The sequence below is a fragment of the Pseudophryne corroboree genome, chromosome 8 (assembly GCF_028390025.1).
Source record: "Pseudophryne corroboree isolate aPseCor3 chromosome 8, aPseCor3.hap2, whole genome shotgun sequence".
NCBI classification, from domain to species: Eukaryota; Metazoa; Chordata; class Amphibia; order Anura; family Myobatrachidae; genus Pseudophryne; species Pseudophryne corroboree.
In genome coordinates, this window is record NC_086451.1 from 175088158 (window position 1) to 175105993 (window position 17836).

A 17836-nucleotide genomic window follows, 5' to 3' on the forward strand; every position below is an offset into this window, starting at 1 on the left:
TAGACAAGTCAAAATTTCAAACCCCTTCTTATGGTGTAGGGTACCTGGCCTTCTCTGATGTAATCAGAGTTAGATTTGATTCAGTGATTTTATAAAAACAGCTAGGAAGCACAATTTAGCAGTGGGTTGCAGAGAAAAAGAAATATGCTGGCAAAAAAATCCAATTGAGTGATTAAACAGCTCTTCATTTTCTGGCTTTATTTTTATGCTAACAAATTTGTTATCTGAAAAGTGTCCACAAAGCCAAGTCTCTGATTAACACCTTTGTAAGGATGGTTTTTCACCTATTACTAAATTAAACTTGCTTCATTGGAAAGGCAGCAAGATGCATCCTCATTTCAATGTCTACTGAAATAATACAGGTTGACACCAGGAAACATTAACGCCACTGCATCCTTGCTGCTTTCTCATGTGGAAGTCTGTTTAATGTGAAAACAAGGTGATATCTAATTAGCACACAGGTAAGGAATTAAGAAAATCTTTATTTAAGGGTGAAGATGTTGCTAAAAAAATTGTTGCCCCAATGCATCATTGAAATTCAAGCTGGAAAGATGATTTTAATATATCACTTGTACATTTTGTATTGCTCTTCTGGTGACAATGTAGTTTGTTTTTGTCAATTACCATTTTAATAATAGGGTAAAGAAAATTAAGTGGATATTTGAAAGAAAACAATACTGTCAATATACTATTAAAACAAATTAAAATGGTAAAAGTTATTGTACTTTAAGTAAAAATAAAAGAACCAAAATATCAATCCCAGTTTTGGATTACTTTAATTAACAAAAAAAAAATGCATATAGCAGAGGATAGTTTCAATCTGCCTACCTCTGGGTTATGGGCCCAGCATGCTTCCATTGCAGTACTCTGCTGCACATGTAAGTGCAAGAGAACCTGAAGCACTCACTCATCATGGAAAAGTACCAATGTGTTTCTTCGTTGGTTGATGGAAGAAACATCTTACAAAAACTCTCCAGATTATTGACTTTTTAAAGTTTTTCTAGGAAACGTTCTAGATAGATGCTTATTAGCCTTTGTCAGTATGTACTTTTCGCAAAGTGTCTCTGTGGCGCAATCGGTTAGTGTGTTCGGCTATTAACCAAAAGGTTGGTGGTTCAATCCCACCCAGGAACGTAATTGACCTTGTGATCAGATTTTGGTGATCTTTAAGTAGACAAGTCAAAATTTCAAACCCCCTGTTATGGTGTAGGGTACCTGGCCTTCTCTGATGTAATCAGAGTTAGATTTGATTCAGTGATTTTATAAAAACAGCTAGGAAGCACAATTTAGCAGTGGGTTGCAGAGAAAAAGAAATATGCTGGCAAAAAAATCCAATTGAGTGATTAAACAGCTCTTCATTTTCTGGCTTTATTTTTATGCTAACAAATTTGTTCTCTGAAAAGTGTCCACAAAGCCATGTCTCTGATTAACACCTTTGTAGGGATGGTTTTTCACCTATTACTAAATTAAATTTGCTTCATTGGAAAGGCAGCAAGATGCATCCTCATTTCAATGTCTACTGAAATAATACGGGTTGACACCAGGAAACATTAACGCCACTGCATCCTTGCTGCTTTCTCATGTGGAAGTCTGTTTAATGTGAAAACAAGGTGATATCTAATTAGCACACAGGTAAGGAATTAAGAAAATCTTTTTTTTAAGGGTGAAGATGTTTCTCACAAAATCGTTGCCCCAATGCATCATTGAAATTCAAGCTGGAAAGATGATTTTAATATATCACTTGTACATGTTGTATTGCTCTTCTGGTGACAATGTAGTTTGTTTTTGTAAATTACCCTTTTAATAATAGGGTAAAGAAAATTAAGTGGATTTTTTAAAGAAAACTATACTGTCAATATACTATTAAAACAAATTAAAATGGTAAAAGTTATTGTACTTTAAGTAAAAATAAAAGAGCAAAAATATCAATCCCAGTTTTGATTACTTAAATGAACAAAAAAAAATGCATATAGCAAAGGATAGTTTCAATCTGCCTACCTCTGGGTTATGGGCCCAGCATGCTTCCATTGCAGTACTCTGCTGCACATGTAAGTGCAAGAGATCCTGAAGCACTCAGTCATCATGGGAAAGTACCAATGTGTTTCTTCGTTGGTTGATGGAAGAAACATCTTACAAAAACTCTCCAGATTATTGACTTTTTAAAGTTTTTCTAGGAAACGTTCTAAATGAATGCTTATTAGCCTTTGTCAGTATGCACTTTTGCAAAGTGTCTTTGTGGCGCAATCAGTTAGTGTGCACGGCTATTAACCAAAAGGGTGGTGGTTCAATCCCACCCAGGGACGTAATTGACCTTGTTATCAGATTTTGGTGATCTTTAAGTAGACAAGTCAAAATTTCAAATCCCCTGTTATGGTGTAGGGTACCTGGCCTTCTCTGATGTAATCAGAGTTAGATTTGATTCATTGATTTTATAAAAACAGCTAGGAAGCACAATTTAGCAGTGGGTTGCAGAGAAAAAGAAATATGCTGGCAAAAAAAATCCAATTGAGTGATTAAACAGCTCTTCATTTTCTGGCTTTATTTTTATGCTAACAAATTTGTTCTCTGAAAAGTGTCCACAAAGCCAAGTCTCTGATTAACACCTTTGTAAGGATGGTTTTTAACCTATTACTAAATTAAACTTGCTTCATTGGAAAGGCAGCAAGATGCATCCTCATTTCAATGTCTACTAAAATAATACAGGTTGACACCAGGAAACATTAACGCCACTGCATCCTTGCTGCTTTCTCATGTGGAAGTCTGTTTAATGTGAAAACAAGGTGATATCTAATTAGCACACAGGTAAGGAATTAAGAAAATCTTTATTTAAGGGTGAAAATGTTTCTCACAAAATCGTTGCCCCAATGCATCATTGAAATTCAAGCTGGAAAGATGATTTTAATATATCACTTGTACATTTTGTATTGCTCTTCTGGTGACAATGTAGTTTGTTTTTGTCAATTACCATTTTAATAATAGGGTAAAGAAAATTAAGTGGATTTTTGAAAGAAAACAATACTGTCTATATACTATTAAAACAAATTAAAATGGTAAAAGTTATTGTACTGTAAGTAAAAATAAAAGAGCCAACATATCAATCCCAGTTTTGGATTACTTTAATTAACAAAAAAAAATGCATATAGCAGAGGATAGTTTCAATCTGCCTACCTCTGGGTTATGTGCCCAGCATGCTTCCATTGCTGTACTCTGCTGCACATGTAAGTGCAATAGATCCTGAAGCACTCACTCATCATGGGAAAGTACCAATGTGTTTCTTCGTTGGTTGATGGAAGAAACATCTTACAAAAACTCTCCAGATTATTGACTTTTTAAAGTTTTTCTAGGAAACGTTTTAGATGAATGCTTATTAGCCTTTGTCAGTATGGTATTTTGCAAAGTGTCTCTGTGGCGCAATCAGTTAGTGTGTATGGCTATTAACCAAAAGGTTGGTGGTTCAATCCCACCCAGGGACGTAATTGACCTTGTTATCAGATTTTGGTGATCTTTAAGTAGACAAGTCAAAATTTCAAACCCCCTCTTATGGTGTAGGGTACCTGGCCTTCTCTGATGTAATCAGAGTTAGATTTGATTCAGTGATTTTATAAAAACAGCTAGGAAGCACAATTTAGCAGTGGGTTGCAGAGAAAAAGAAATATGCTGGCAAAAAAATCCAATTGAGTGATTAAACAGCTCTTCATTTTCTGGCTTTATTTTTATGCTAACAAATTTGTTATCTGAAAAGTGTCCACAAAGCCAAGTCTCTGATTAACACCTTTGTAAGGATGGTTTTTCACCTATTACTAAATTAAACTTGCTTCATTGGAAAGGCAGCAAGATGCATCCTCATTTCAATGTCTACTGAAATAATACAGGTTGACACCAGGAAACATTAACGCCACTGCATCCTTGCTGCTTTCTCATGTGGAAGTCTGTTTAATGTGAAAACAAGGTGATATCTAATTAGCACACAGGTAAGGAATTAAGAAAATCTTTATTTAAGGGTGAAAATGTTTCTCACAAAATCGTTGCCCCAATGCATCATTGAAATTCAAGCTGGAAAGATGATTTTAATATATCACTTGTACATTTTGTATTGCTCTTCTGGTGACAATGTAGTTTGTTTTTGTCAATTACCATTTTAATAATAGGGTAAAGAAAATTAAGTGGATTTTTAAAAGAAAACAATACTTTCAATATACTATTAAAACAAATTAAAATGGTAAAAGTTATTGTACTTTAATGAAAAATAAAAGAGCAAAAATATCAATCCCAGTTTTGGATTACTTTAATTAACAAAAAAAAATGCATATAGCAGAGGATAGTTTTAATCTGCCTAACTCTGGGTTATGGGCCCAGCATGCTTCCATTGCAGTACTCTATTGCACATGTAAGTGCAAGAGATCCTTAAGCACTCACTCATCATGGGAAAGTACCAATGTGTTTCTTCGTTGGTGGATGGAAGAAACATTTTACAAAAACTCTCCAGATTATTGACTTTTTAAAGTTTTTCTAGGAAACGTTTTAGATGAATGCTTATTAGCCTTTGTCAGTATGGTATTTTGCAAAGTGTCTCTGTGGCTCAATCAGTTAGTGTGTATGGCTATTAACCAAAAGGTTGGTGGTTCAATCCCACCCAGGGACGTAATTGACCTTGTTATCAGATTTTGGTGATCTTTAAGTAGACAAGTCAAAATTTCAAACCCCTTCTTATGGTGTAGGGTACCTGGCCTTCTCTGATGTAATCAGAGTTAGATTTGATTCAGTGATTTTATAAAAACAGCTAGGAAGCACAATTTAGCAGTGGGTTGCAGAGAAAAAGAAATATGCTGGCAAAAAAATCCAATTGAGTGATTAAACAGCTCTTCATTTTCTGGCTTTATTTTTATGCTAACAAATTTGTTATCTGAAAAGTGTCCACAAAGCCAAGTCTCTGATTAACACCTTTGTAAGGATGGTTTTTCACCTATTACTAAATTAAACTTGCTTCATTGGAAAGGCAGCAAGATGCATCCTCATTTCAATGTCTACTGAAATAATACAGGTTGACACCAGGAAACATTAACGCCACTGCATCCTTGCTGCTTTCTCATGTGGAAGTCTGTTTAATGTGAAAACAAGGTGATATCTAATTAGCACACAGGTAAGGAATTAAGAAAATCTTTATTTAAGGGTGAAGATGTTGCTAAAAAAATTGTTGCCCCAATGCATCATTGAAATTCAAGCTGGAAAGATGATTTTAATATATCACTTGTACATTTTGTATTGCTCTTCTGGTGACAATGTAGTTTGTTTTTGTCAATTACCATTTTAATAATAGGGTAAAGAAAATTAAGTGGATATTTGAAAGAAAACAATACTGTCAATATACTATTAAAACAAATTAAAATGGTAAAAGTTATTGTACTTTAAGTAAAAATAAAAGAACCAAAATATCAATCCCAGTTTTGGATTACTTTAATTAACAAAAAAAAAATGCATATAGCAGAGGATAGTTTCAATCTGCCTACCTCTGGGTTATGGGCCCAGCATGCTTCCATTGCAGTACTCTGCTGCACATGTAAGTGCAAGAGAACCTGAAGCACTCACTCATCATGGAAAAGTACCAATGTGTTTCTTCGTTGGTTGATGGAAGAAACATCTTACAAAAACTCTCCAGATTATTGACTTTTTAAAGTTTTTCTAGGAAACGTTCTAGATAGATGCTTATTAGCCTTTGTCAGTATGTACTTTTTGCAAAGTGTCTCTGTGGCGCAATCGGTTAGTGTGTTCGGCTATTAACCAAAAGGTTGGTGGTTCAATCCCACCCAGGAACGTAATTGACCTTGTGATCAGATTTTGGTGATCTTTAAGTAGACAAGTCAAAATTTCAAACCCCCTGTTATGGTGTAGGGTACCTGGCCTTCTCTGATGTAATCAGAGTTAGATTTGATTCAGTGATTTTATAAAAACAGCTAGGAAGCACAATTTAGCAGTGGGTTGCAGAGAAAAAGAAATATGCTGGCAAAAAAATCCAATTGAGTGATTAAACAGCTCTTCATTTTCTGGCTTTATTTTTATGCTAACAAATTTGTTCTCTGAAAAGTGTCCACAAAGCCATGTCTCTGATTAACACCTTTGTAGGGATGGTTTTTCACCTATTACTAAATTAAATTTGCTTCATTGGAAAGGCAGCAAGATGCATCCTCATTTCAATGTCTACTGAAATAATACGGGTTGACACCAGGAAACATTAACGCCACTGCATCCTTGCTGCTTTCTCATGTGGAAGTCTGTTTAATGTGAAAACAAGGTGATATCTAATTAGCACACAGGTAAGGAATTAAGAAAATCTTTTTTTTAAGGGTGAAGATGTTTCTCACAAAATCGTTGCCCCAATGCATCATTGAAATTCAAGCTGGAAAGATGATTTTAATATATCACTTGTACATGTTGTATTGCTCTTCTGGTGACAATGTAGTTTGTTTTTGTAAATTACCCTTTTAATAATAGGGTAAAGAAAATTAAGTGGATTTTTTAAAGAAAACTATACTGTCAATATACTATTAAAACAAATTAAAATGGTAAAAGTTATTGTACTTTAAGTAAAAATAAAAGAGCAAAAATATCAATCCCAGTTTTGATTACTTAAATGAACAAAAAAAAATGCATATAGCAAAGGATAGTTTCAATCTGCCTACCTCTGGGTTATGGGCCCAGCATGCTTCCATTGCAGTACTCTGCTGCACATGTAAGTGCAAGAGATCCTGAAGCACTCAGTCATCATGGGAAAGTACCAATGTGTTTCTTCGTTGGTTGATGGAAGAAACATCTTACAAAAACTCTCCAGATTATTGACTTTTTAAAGTTTTTCTAGGAAACGTTCTAAATGAATGCTTATTAGCCTTTGTCAGTATGCACTTTTGCAAAGTGTCTTTGTGGCGCAATCAGTTAGTGTGCACGGCTATTAACCAAAAGGGTGGTGGTTCAATCCCACCCAGGGACGTAATTGACCTTGTTATCAGATTTTGGTGATCTTTAAGTAGACAAGTCAAAATTTCAAATCCCCCTGTTCTGGTGTAGGGTACCTGGCCTTCTCTGATGTAATCAGAGTTAGATTTGATTCATTGATTTTATAAAAACAGCTAGGAAGCACAATTTAGCAGTGGGTTGCAGAGAAAAAGAAATATGCTGGCAAAAAAAATCCAATTGAGTGATTAAACAGCTCTTCATTTTCTGGCTTTATTTTTATGCTAACAAATTTGTTCTCTGAAAAGTGTCCACAAAGCCAAGTCTCTGATTAACACCTTTGTAAGGATGGTTTTTAACCTATTACTAAATTAAACTTGCTTCATTGGAAAGGCAGCAAGATGCATCCTCATTTCAATGTCTACTAAAATAATACAGGTTGACACCAGGAAACATTAACGCCACTGCATCCTTGCTGCTTTCTCATGTGGAAGTCTGTTTAATGTGAAAACAAGGTGATATCTAATTAGCACACAGGTAAGGAATTAAGAAAATCTTTATTTAAGGGTGAAAATGTTTCTCACAAAATCGTTGCCCCAATGCATCATTGAAATTCAAGCTGGAAAGATGATTTTAATATATCACTTGTACATTTTGTATTGCTCTTCTGGTGACAATGTAGTTTGTTTTTGTCAATTACCATTTTAATAATAGGGTAAAGAAAATTAAGTGGATTTTTGAAAGAAAACAATACTGTCTATATACTATTAAAACAAATTAAAATGGTAAAAGTTATTGTACTGTAAGTAAAAATAAAAGAGCCAACATATCAATCCCAGTTTTGGATTACTTTAATTAACAAAAAAAAATGCATATAGCAGAGGATAGTTTCAATCTGCCTACCTCTGGGTTATGTGCCCAGCATGCTTCCATTGCTGTACTCTGCTGCACATGTAAGTGCAATAGATCCTGAAGCACTCACTCATCATGGGAAAGTACCAATGTGTTTCTTCGTTGGTTGATGGAAGAAACATCTTACAAAAACTCTCCAGATTATTGACTTTTTAAAGTTTTTCTAGGAAACGTTTTAGATGAATGCTTATTAGCCTTTGTCAGTATGGTATTTTGCAAAGTGTCTCTGTGGCGCAATCAGTTAGTGTGTATGGCTATTAACCAAAAGGTTGGTGGTTCAATCCCACCCAGGGACGTAATTGACCTTGTTATCAGATTTTGGTGATCTTTAAGTAGACAAGTCAAAATTTCAAACCCCCTCTTATGGTGTAGGGTACCTGGCCTTCTCTGATGTAATCAGAGTTAGATTTGATTCAGTGATTTTATAAAAACAGCTAGGAAGCACAATTTAGCAGTGGGTTGCAGAGAAAAAGAAATATGCTGGCAAAAAAATCCAATTGAGTGATTAAACAGCTCTTCATTTTCTGGCTTTATTTTTATGCTAACAAATTTGTTATCTGAAAAGTGTCCACAAAGCCAAGTCTCTGATTAACACCTTTGTAAGGATGGTTTTTCACCTATTACTAAATTAAACTTGCTTCATTGGAAAGGCAGCAAGATGCATCCTCATTTCAATGTCTACTGAAATAATACAGGTTGACACCAGGAAACATTAACGCCACTGCATCCTTGCTGCTTTCTCATGTGGAAGTCTGTTTAATGTGAAAACAAGGTGATATCTAATTAGCACACAGGTAAGGAATTAAGAAAATCTTTATTTAAGGGTGAAAATGTTTCTCACAAAATCGTTGCCCCAATGCATCATTGAAATTCAAGCTGGAAAGATGATTTTAATATATCACTTGTACATTTTGTATTGCTCTTCTGGTGACAATGTAGTTTGTTTTTGTCAATTACCATTTTAATAATAGGGTAAAGAAAATTAAGTGGATTTTTAAAAGAAAACAATACTTTCAATATACTATTAAAACAAATTAAAATGGTAAAAGTTATTGTACTTTAATGAAAAATAAAAGAGCAAAAATATCAATCCCAGTTTTGGATTACTTTAATTAACAAAAAAAAATGCATATAGCAGAGGATAGTTTTAATCTGCCTAACTCTGGGTTATGGGCCCAGCATGCTTCCATTGCAGTACTCTATTGCACATGTAAGTGCAAGAGATCCTTAAGCACTCACTCATCATGGGAAAGTACCAATGTGTTTCTTCGTTGGTGGATGGAAGAAACATTTTACAAAAACTCTCCAGATTATTGACTTTTTAAAGTTTTTCTAGGAAACGTTTTAGATGAATGCTTATTAGCCTTTGTCAGTATGGTATTTTGCAAAGTGTCTCTGTGGCTCAATCAGTTAGTGTGTATGGCTATTAACCAAAAGGTTGGTGGTTCAATCCCACCCAGGGACGTAATTGACCTTGTTATCAGATTTTGGTGATCTTTAAGTAGACAAGTCAAAATTTCAAACCCCTTCTTATGGTGTAGGGTACCTGGCCTTCTCTGATGTAATCAGAGTTAGATTTGATTCAGTGATTTTATAAAAACAGCTAGGAAGCACAATTTAGCAGTGGGTTGCAGAGAAAAAGAAATATGCTGGCAAAAAAATCCAATTGAGTGATTAAACAGCTCTTCATTTTCTGGCTTTATTTTTATGCTAACAAATTTGTTATCTGAAAAGTGTCCACAAAGCCAAGTCTCTGATTAACACCTTTGTAAGGATGGTTTTTCACCTATTACTAAATTAAACTTGCTTCATTGGAAAGGCAGCAAGATGCATCCTCATTTCAATGTCTACTGAAATAATACAGGTTGACACCAGGAAACATTAACGCCACTGCATCCTTGCTGCTTTCTCATGTGGAAGTCTGTTTAATGTGAAAACAAGGTGATATCTAATTAGCACACAGGTAAGGAATTAAGAAAATCTTTATTTAAGGGTGAAGATGTTGCTAAAAAAATTGTTGCCCCAATGCATCATTGAAATTCAAGCTGGAAAGATGATTTTAATATATCACTTGTACATTTTGTATTGCTCTTCTGGTGACAATGTAGTTTGTTTTTGTCAATTACCATTTTAATAATAGGGTAAAGATAATTAAGTGGATATTTGAAAGAAAACAATACTGTCAATATACTATTAAAACAAATTAAAATGGTAAAAGTTATTGTACTTTAAGTAAAAATAAAAGAACCAAAATATCAATCCCAGTTTTGGATTACTTTAATTAACAAAAAAAAAATGCATATAGCAGAGGATAGTTTCAATCTGCCTACCTCTGGGTTATGGGCCCAGCATGCTTCCATTGCAGTACTCTGCTGCACATGTAAGTGCAAGAGAACCTGAAGCACTCACTCATCATGGAAAAGTACCAATGTGTTTCTTCGTTGGTTGATGGAAGAAACATTTTACAAAAACTCTCCAGATTATTGACTTTTTAAAGTTTTTCTAGGAAACGTTCTAGATAAATGCTTATTAGCCTTTGTCAGTATGTACTTTTTGCAAAGTGTCTCTGTGGCGCAATCGGTTAGTGTGTTTGGCTATTAACCAAAAGGTTGGTGGTTCAATCCCACCCAGGGACGTAATTGACCTTGTGATCAGATTTTGGTGATCTTTAAGTAGACAAGTCAAAATTTCAAACCCCCTGTTATGGTGTAGGGTACCTGGCCTTCTCTGATGTAATCAGAGTTAGATTTGATTCAGTGATTTTATAAAAACAGCTAGGAAGCACAATTTAGCAGTGGGTTGCAGAGAAAAAGAAATATGCTGGCAAAAAAATCCAATTGAGTGATTAAACAGCTCTTCATTTTCTGGCTTTACTTTTATGCTAACAAAGTTGTTCTCTGAAAAGTGTCCACAAAGCCAAGTCTCTGATTAACACCTTTGTAGGGATGGTTTTTCACCTATTACTAAATTAAACTTGCTTCATTGGAAAGGCAGCAAGAAACACTAGACTAATTGGAGGTGCGCCCTAAAGCAAATTACAATGTTAGGATTAGGGGGTTCGGAAAGACCTCTAGTGTATACTGTCACGATCCGGGTATCTGGACGCCATAACTTACCTTTCAGATGCCTCCTAAGGCTGGCTCAGCGCTCCAGGACCGGATCCCATCTGTTATTCTGATGTCCCCATTCCTGCCTCCTCTCCTGTCACTCTGAGACGCTGTCACAGCGGCGCCATGTTACATCTTGAATGGCATCTCCCGCGGCCTCCGCCGCCGTCCCTGAGTTTCTGCATGCAGGATGTCAGAGTGGCGCTTATGTCAGCCGCGGCCTCCGCTGTTGCCCGCGTGGTTCAAATGTGCACTCATCAGTCTGGCGTCTCCTGTTTACTGTGGCCGGCGCCGCCATTGCTGTTAAAGTTCCCACATGGATTTTCAAACCAATCTTCCCTCCAAGTGTCTGCATGGGCGCAGCCATGTTGGATTCTGTCACCTGTTCATTTCCACCAATCCGCTGTTTCCATTGTAATCTGCATAATTGCCTAGCCAATCCCTTCCTTGCTGCAGGTATAAGTATTCTGTGCCTGAGCAAGGAAGGCGTCAGTGATTTGGTTGTCAAACCTAGTTCCAGTTTGTCTCTCTCCCGTGGTTGTTTTCCAGGTTCCAGTTACCATCTCCAAACCTCCACTAAAGAGACCCGCTCTAGTCTACCACCTGCGGTGCAGCCTGACTCTCCAGTCCTCTGGGACTCATCTGTTTCCAGTTACAGATTTACCTGCTTCCAGCCTAGCTTCCAGCAGAGATCAGCTCTTCTTAAAGTGCCGGTATCATTTCCGCAGATTACAACTCACCACCGGCACTATTATTTCACCGCTCTCAAACTCCATATATCAATCATATTTCATCGCTCTCAAGCTTCATTTATTATTTGGCTGGTTCCATCCAGCAATCCACCGTGCTTACATCAGTCTGGTTTCAGCCAGTACCCACAGCAGCCATTTTATCCACAGCAGCCCAGCTTTTCCTGGAACACCAGCTAGTATGATCCTGGGCTATCTCCATTGCTACAGTCGAGCCTGGTAAGGACTTTCCAACTAGAAGATAATAAGAACTGTCTCATACTACCAGAGCCCTTTGGTCCTTGTCCTCCTGTAGTACCCAGGAACTGTATTATTTCTCTGCTGATTTTATGTTTCTTTTTTATTACTGCTGTGATGCATGGAGTTTGTCAAAATAAACATCATTGACTTTTATCCTGGTTGTCGTGGGCACGCCTTCGGGCAATTCTTCTACATTTAACTTACATGTCCAGGGGTCTGATACAACCTCCCAGGTTCCACTACACCTCAGCCCCTACAACTGAGGCTGCCTCCAGTCAGCTCAGGCCCTCAGTTGTGACATATACACTGTATATACATTTTAAGATAGGAAGGTACAAATTACATATTCACATTGCATCTATGGGCTGGATTCAAATGTCCCTTTCCTCCCTCAATCGTGCCCGTCAGCAGCTATTCTATTCTATATAAGGAGCCACGAGTCGCCGCCATTTTCACTTGTGCATTGGAGATGATAGGGAGAGGACGTGCAGCGTTTTCTCAGTTTCTGTGTTCAGTGTGCTGCAAATATCTGTGCTCAGTGTGCTTGCAAATATCTGTGCTCAGTGTGCTGAAAATATCTACGTTCTCTGCCTGAAAAATGCTCCATATCTGTGCTGCATTGTATTATATAGTATGAGGACAGGGCAGAATTTTGCTGACCACCAGTATATAATATATAGCAATACGGTACAGTAGGCCACTGCTCTACCTACCTCTGTGTCGTCAAGTATACTATCCATCCATACCTGTGGTGTATTTTAGTAGTTGTGCGCACTATATATAGTAGGAGGACAGTGCAAAATTTTGCTGACCACCAGACTTCTACTTAAGTCCAATGGTGTAGGATGTGCAAAGCTGTTTGGCTGTGCATTTATTGATCTAAGCATGCATTTTTATCAAAGCGTGATAAAATTGACACATAACGCAGCGTTCAATCAGCGTTAATTTATCTTCAGCTGATATCGATTGTGAATTGACGTTTCTTCTCTTCTTGTCACCTACAGGTAATTACAATTGACTACAACCACCAATCTATTCTGCTGCACTATATCTATATATGCAAAGCTAATTCTGCTGGGTAATGCAAATTGAAACATTATTGCATAGTATGTGATTTTGAAGTACTTTTTTAAAGTTTTGAATGATATAGACCCAGTTTAATCTTTGTGGAATGCCTGGTTGTTGTTTTTAAGGTAATTTATTGCCTGGCATTTGAGGGGGTGGGGTGTGGTTACAGATTTCAATTATTGGTTTCACTTGTAATAGTCTTCTACTTAAGTCCAATGGTGTAGGCTGTGCAAAGCCATTTGGCTGTGCATTTATTGATCTAAGCGTGCATTTTTAGAAAAGCGTGATAAAATTGACACATAACAGCAGTGTTCAATTAGCGTTCAATCGAAGTGAAAAAGAAGGAAAACAGAAGCACACCAATCTAACAAAACAAAGAAAACTGAAGAACTAATAACAAATGTGAGTCACTTACTCCTCAGATCACTCACCTCCTGATTGTTGCATCTGATTACATAGCACAGAACTACCTTACTTGGACATTTCATAAACCATCCATTTCACCTACAAATGCCTGTATCTGTATTATTGTAATTTTGTTTTTTAAGCACAGCTGCTCCAATGCAATTTTACCTGCAAACACTTAAAACATCTAACATAATTACCATTGCTTCTTAAACCTCTCACAATCCTTTCATTTCTTACACTCCAAATACATTTCTGCACCCACTTTATCTACGCTTTTGACTCATTTCATACTAAATCTACACCCCTTGAGCCTACACTGCTTTTCTCACCTGCATTTCTACAATTCTGCTCGGATTCCCTTACAGTCTCCTCTCCTACTTCCACTTTCCCTCAACCTATTTACCTACTTAACACTATGTGAATGCTTTCTTATACTCCCCACATCACTCAGTGTCTACCTAATAATGTATCTTTATCCTTCCCCCCCCTAGTCTCCTCCACCTCCTCCTCTGTCTCCCCTCCATCCCTCTGTTTCCTTCCCCCACCTTTCCTGTTACCCCACTTTCATTCACCTCTGCCCCATGGTCCTGCTACCCCACAACTCAGCCCTGCTCCCTCTCTCCCTTCCCTGTCACCTCCCCACACCCCCATCCACATCACACTGACCTCCCTCCCTGCCCACCTCCTGCAGTTTCCCCTCCTATCTCAGGCACCCGTACCATCACTACTCTCTCATCCCTGCCCTCAAAGTTAATCCCACCTCATCGCTACAGCAACCCTGAAAATCTAATTCACATCTCTCCCACAAACTCATACCCCCTATCCTGTGCCCTCTGGAATGCCAGATCCGTTTGTAACAAACTGGTCCCCACTCATGACCTTTTCATTTCCAACTCCCTACACCTACTAGCCATTACTGAAACTTGGATTACGCCCTCTGACACTACTTCTGCTGCTGCTCTCTCTGCTGGGGGCCTTACATTCACACACACACCCCGACCTGGGGGTCGCCATGGGGGTGGTGTTGGGGTCCTTTTACCTTCTAGTTACTCCTACCAACTCATACCACCAGAACCATCCCTTATATTATCTACATTTGAGGTCCACTCCATATGTCTCTTCCAACCAGTCCATCTTAGAGTAGCTGTCATTTACCGCCCCCCTGGCACTGCTTCCAAATTCATCGACAACTTTGCTTCCTGGCTTCCTCACTTCCTCTCTTCTGACATTCCCACCATTATCCTAGGCGATTTCAACATCCCTATTGACATCCCCACACAATCCCCTGCCTCTAAACTCCTAAACCTCACCTCTTCACTTGGTCTCTCCCAGTGGACCTCCTCCCCCTCCCATGTGAATGGGAGCTCACTGGATCTGGTCTTCACTCACCGCTGTGATATTTCTGATTTTTCCAACTCCCCATTTCCCCTCTCTGACCACCACCTGCTCTCCTTCAACCTATCTCTCTCGACTTCCCCATCTCAACCTCCTAAGGCTACCATCACTAAGCGTAACATTGAAGCTATTGACACCACATTCCTTTCCTCCCTGTTTGACTCACTTCTCTCTCCTATTCTCTCTCTCTCTCTCATGCCCTGAACAAGCCACTTCCACATACAATGCTTCCCTTACTTCTGCTCTTGACTCTGTTGCTCCACCAACCACTGTTCACCCTCGCAAATTAACACCTCAACCCTGGCACACCAAATGCACCAGATATCTGCAAAAATGCTCACGTACTGCTGAGCGACACTGGAGGAAATCACGCTCTAAGGCAGACTTCCTCCATTTCAAACTTATGCTCTCATCCTTCAGTGCTGCCCTTTCTCTTGCTAAACAGTCATACTTCAAGAACCTCATCTCCTCCCAGTCTTCCAACCCCCGGCGCCTCTTTGCCACTCTCAACTCACTCCTCTGCCCACCTCCACCTCGTCTCCCTTCCTCACTCTCTGCTCTTGACTTTGCCACTTACTTCACATCCAAAATTGACTCCATACGTCAGGACATCACATCACACCAGACTATCAGTAACCAGCCTTCTCCCATCCCTTACCAACCCTCCCCATCCCTCGCACCAACTCTGTCATCTTTCTCCCATGCATCTGGAGAGGAAGTCATGGCCCTCATTCGTTCCTGTCCCCTCACCACCTCCCCACTTGACCCTATCCCCTCCCGCCTCCTCTGCCACATCTCTTCTTCTGCTTGTTCCCATCTTTCCCACCTTCTCAATCTCTCCCTCTCATCAGGCACTGTCCCCTCTGCCTTCAAGCACGCTCTCATCTCTCCTATTCTTAAAAAACCTACCCTTGATCCAAACACTCTCTCCAACTACCGACCCATCTCTCTTCTCCCTTTTGCCTCCAAACTCCTTGAGCGTATTGTCTACAACCGCCTTACTTCCTTTCTTTCCTCACACTCACTGCTTGACCCATTCCAGTCTGGCTTCCGTCCTCTCCACTCCACTGAAACTGCCCTTACAAAAGTATGCAATGACCTCCATGCTGCAAAATCTAAGGGACACTACTCTCTACTTATTCTACTTGATCTCTCTGCTGCTTTTGACACTGTGGACCATCCTCTCCTACTGCAAATCCTTCACTCCATTGGTCTGCGTAACACTGCCCTCTCTTGGTTGTCGTCCTACCTTTCTGACCGTTCATTCTCTGTCTCCTCTCATGACTCCACCTCCCCCTCACTTCCACTAACTGTAGGGGTACCCCAAGGTTCTGTCCTTGGTCCTCTTCTCTCTCTATACGTCCTCACTAGGTAAGCTCATTAGTTCTTTTGGTTTCCAATATCATCTCTATGCTGATGACACTCAAATCTATCTTTCCTCTCCAGACCTCTCCCCTACTCTCCTCACTCGTATCTCCAACTGTCTCTCTGCTATCTCTTCCTGGATGTCCCAGCGCTTTCTTAAACTTAACATGTCTAAGACCGAGCTGATCATCTTCCCTCCCTCCCGCATAACCTCACCTCCTACAATCTCATTATCTATTGATGGCACTACTATCTCCTCTACCCCCCAAGTGCGCTGTCTTGGAGTAATCCTTGACTCCTCCCTCTCCTTCAAACCACACATTCAGCACCTCTCACAAACCTGCTGTTTTCATCTAAAAAATATTTCCAGGATCAGACCCTTTCTGACCCAGGATGCTACTAAGACTCTTATCCACTCACTGGTCATCTCCAGACTGGACTACTGTAATCTCCTCCTGACTGGCATTCCTGACAAATACCTCTCTCCACTCCAATCTATCCTCAATGCTGCTGCCCGGCTCATTTTCCTCACCAAATGCACTACGTCCACCTCTCCTCTCTTACTAGTCCTTCACTGGCTCCCCTTCCCTTTCAGAATCCATTTCAAGCATCTCACACTTGCTTACAAAACCCTCACCCACTCCTCTCCCATCTACATCTCTGATCTTATCTCGCTTTACACTCCCACCCGTCCTCTTCGCTCTGCTAATGCACGCCGACTCTCCTGCCTACGGATTACTTCCTCCCACTCCTACCTCCAAGATTTTTCACGTGCTGCACCACTTCTCTGGAATTCCCTACCTCTCCCCCTCAGACTCTCCACCTCTCTACAAAACTTCAAATGGGCTCTCAAGACCCACTTCTTCACCAAACCCAGCCAAATCTCATCCTAAACCTCTGTTCCACGCTCTCTATGTACCCCATCTGTCTCACCCCTGTCTGTCTACCCCTCCCCTTTAGAATGTAAGCTCTCATGAGCAGGGCCCTCTTCCCTCATGTGCTTACTCTTTTTTTACTTTAATAATCTTCAGCTGCACCAAATCCAGCAGTCTTCTGCCACCTGATACTTATTCCAGTGTCATCTGCTGATGTAGCTATGTTTATTTACCCTGTACTTGTCCTATATTGTCATCAACTGTAAGTTGCTGTTTTCCTGTTTGATTATTTGTTTATGTACTCTGTAATTTGGTGCTGCGGAACCCTTGTGGCGCCATATAAATAAAGGATAATAATAATAAATAATATAATATATAGCAGTACGGTACAGTAGGCCACTGCTCTACCTACCTCTGTGTCGTCAAGTATACTATCCATCCATACCTGTGGTGCATTTTAGAAAAAAAACATATCTCGGCAGAGCAATCTATATATCCATCATTTTTCAGACAGCAACAGTGGGTATTGTAATAGTCACCCAATCCATCACTTTTATAGGGTTACATGCATCCACATGCTACAGCCTGTCTCAATAATTTTACTGTCACGGTGTGTGTGTTTGTGTTTTTATTTGGGTATTTTTTGTTGTTGTAGAACTACAGGTACCAGCGAGCCCGTTATTTCCCCGCCTGCTGGTACTTGAGGTTCTCCAAGTACCAGCAAGTGGGGGAGGCTTGCTGGGCCTTGTAGTTCCACAACAAAAAAACAATA

The 17836-nt window shown here is 39.2% G+C and overlaps 1 non-coding gene across 1 annotated transcript; it reads left to right on the plus strand.

Moving 5' to 3' along the window:
• The first annotated feature begins 10419 nt into the window (after positions 1-10419).
• TRNAN-AUU (transfer RNA asparagine (anticodon AUU)) lies at positions 10420-10493 on the plus strand. The gene has a single exon. It is a non-coding gene; the product is annotated as a tRNA-Asn (tRNA).
• Positions 10494-17836: the final 7343 nt, after the last annotated feature.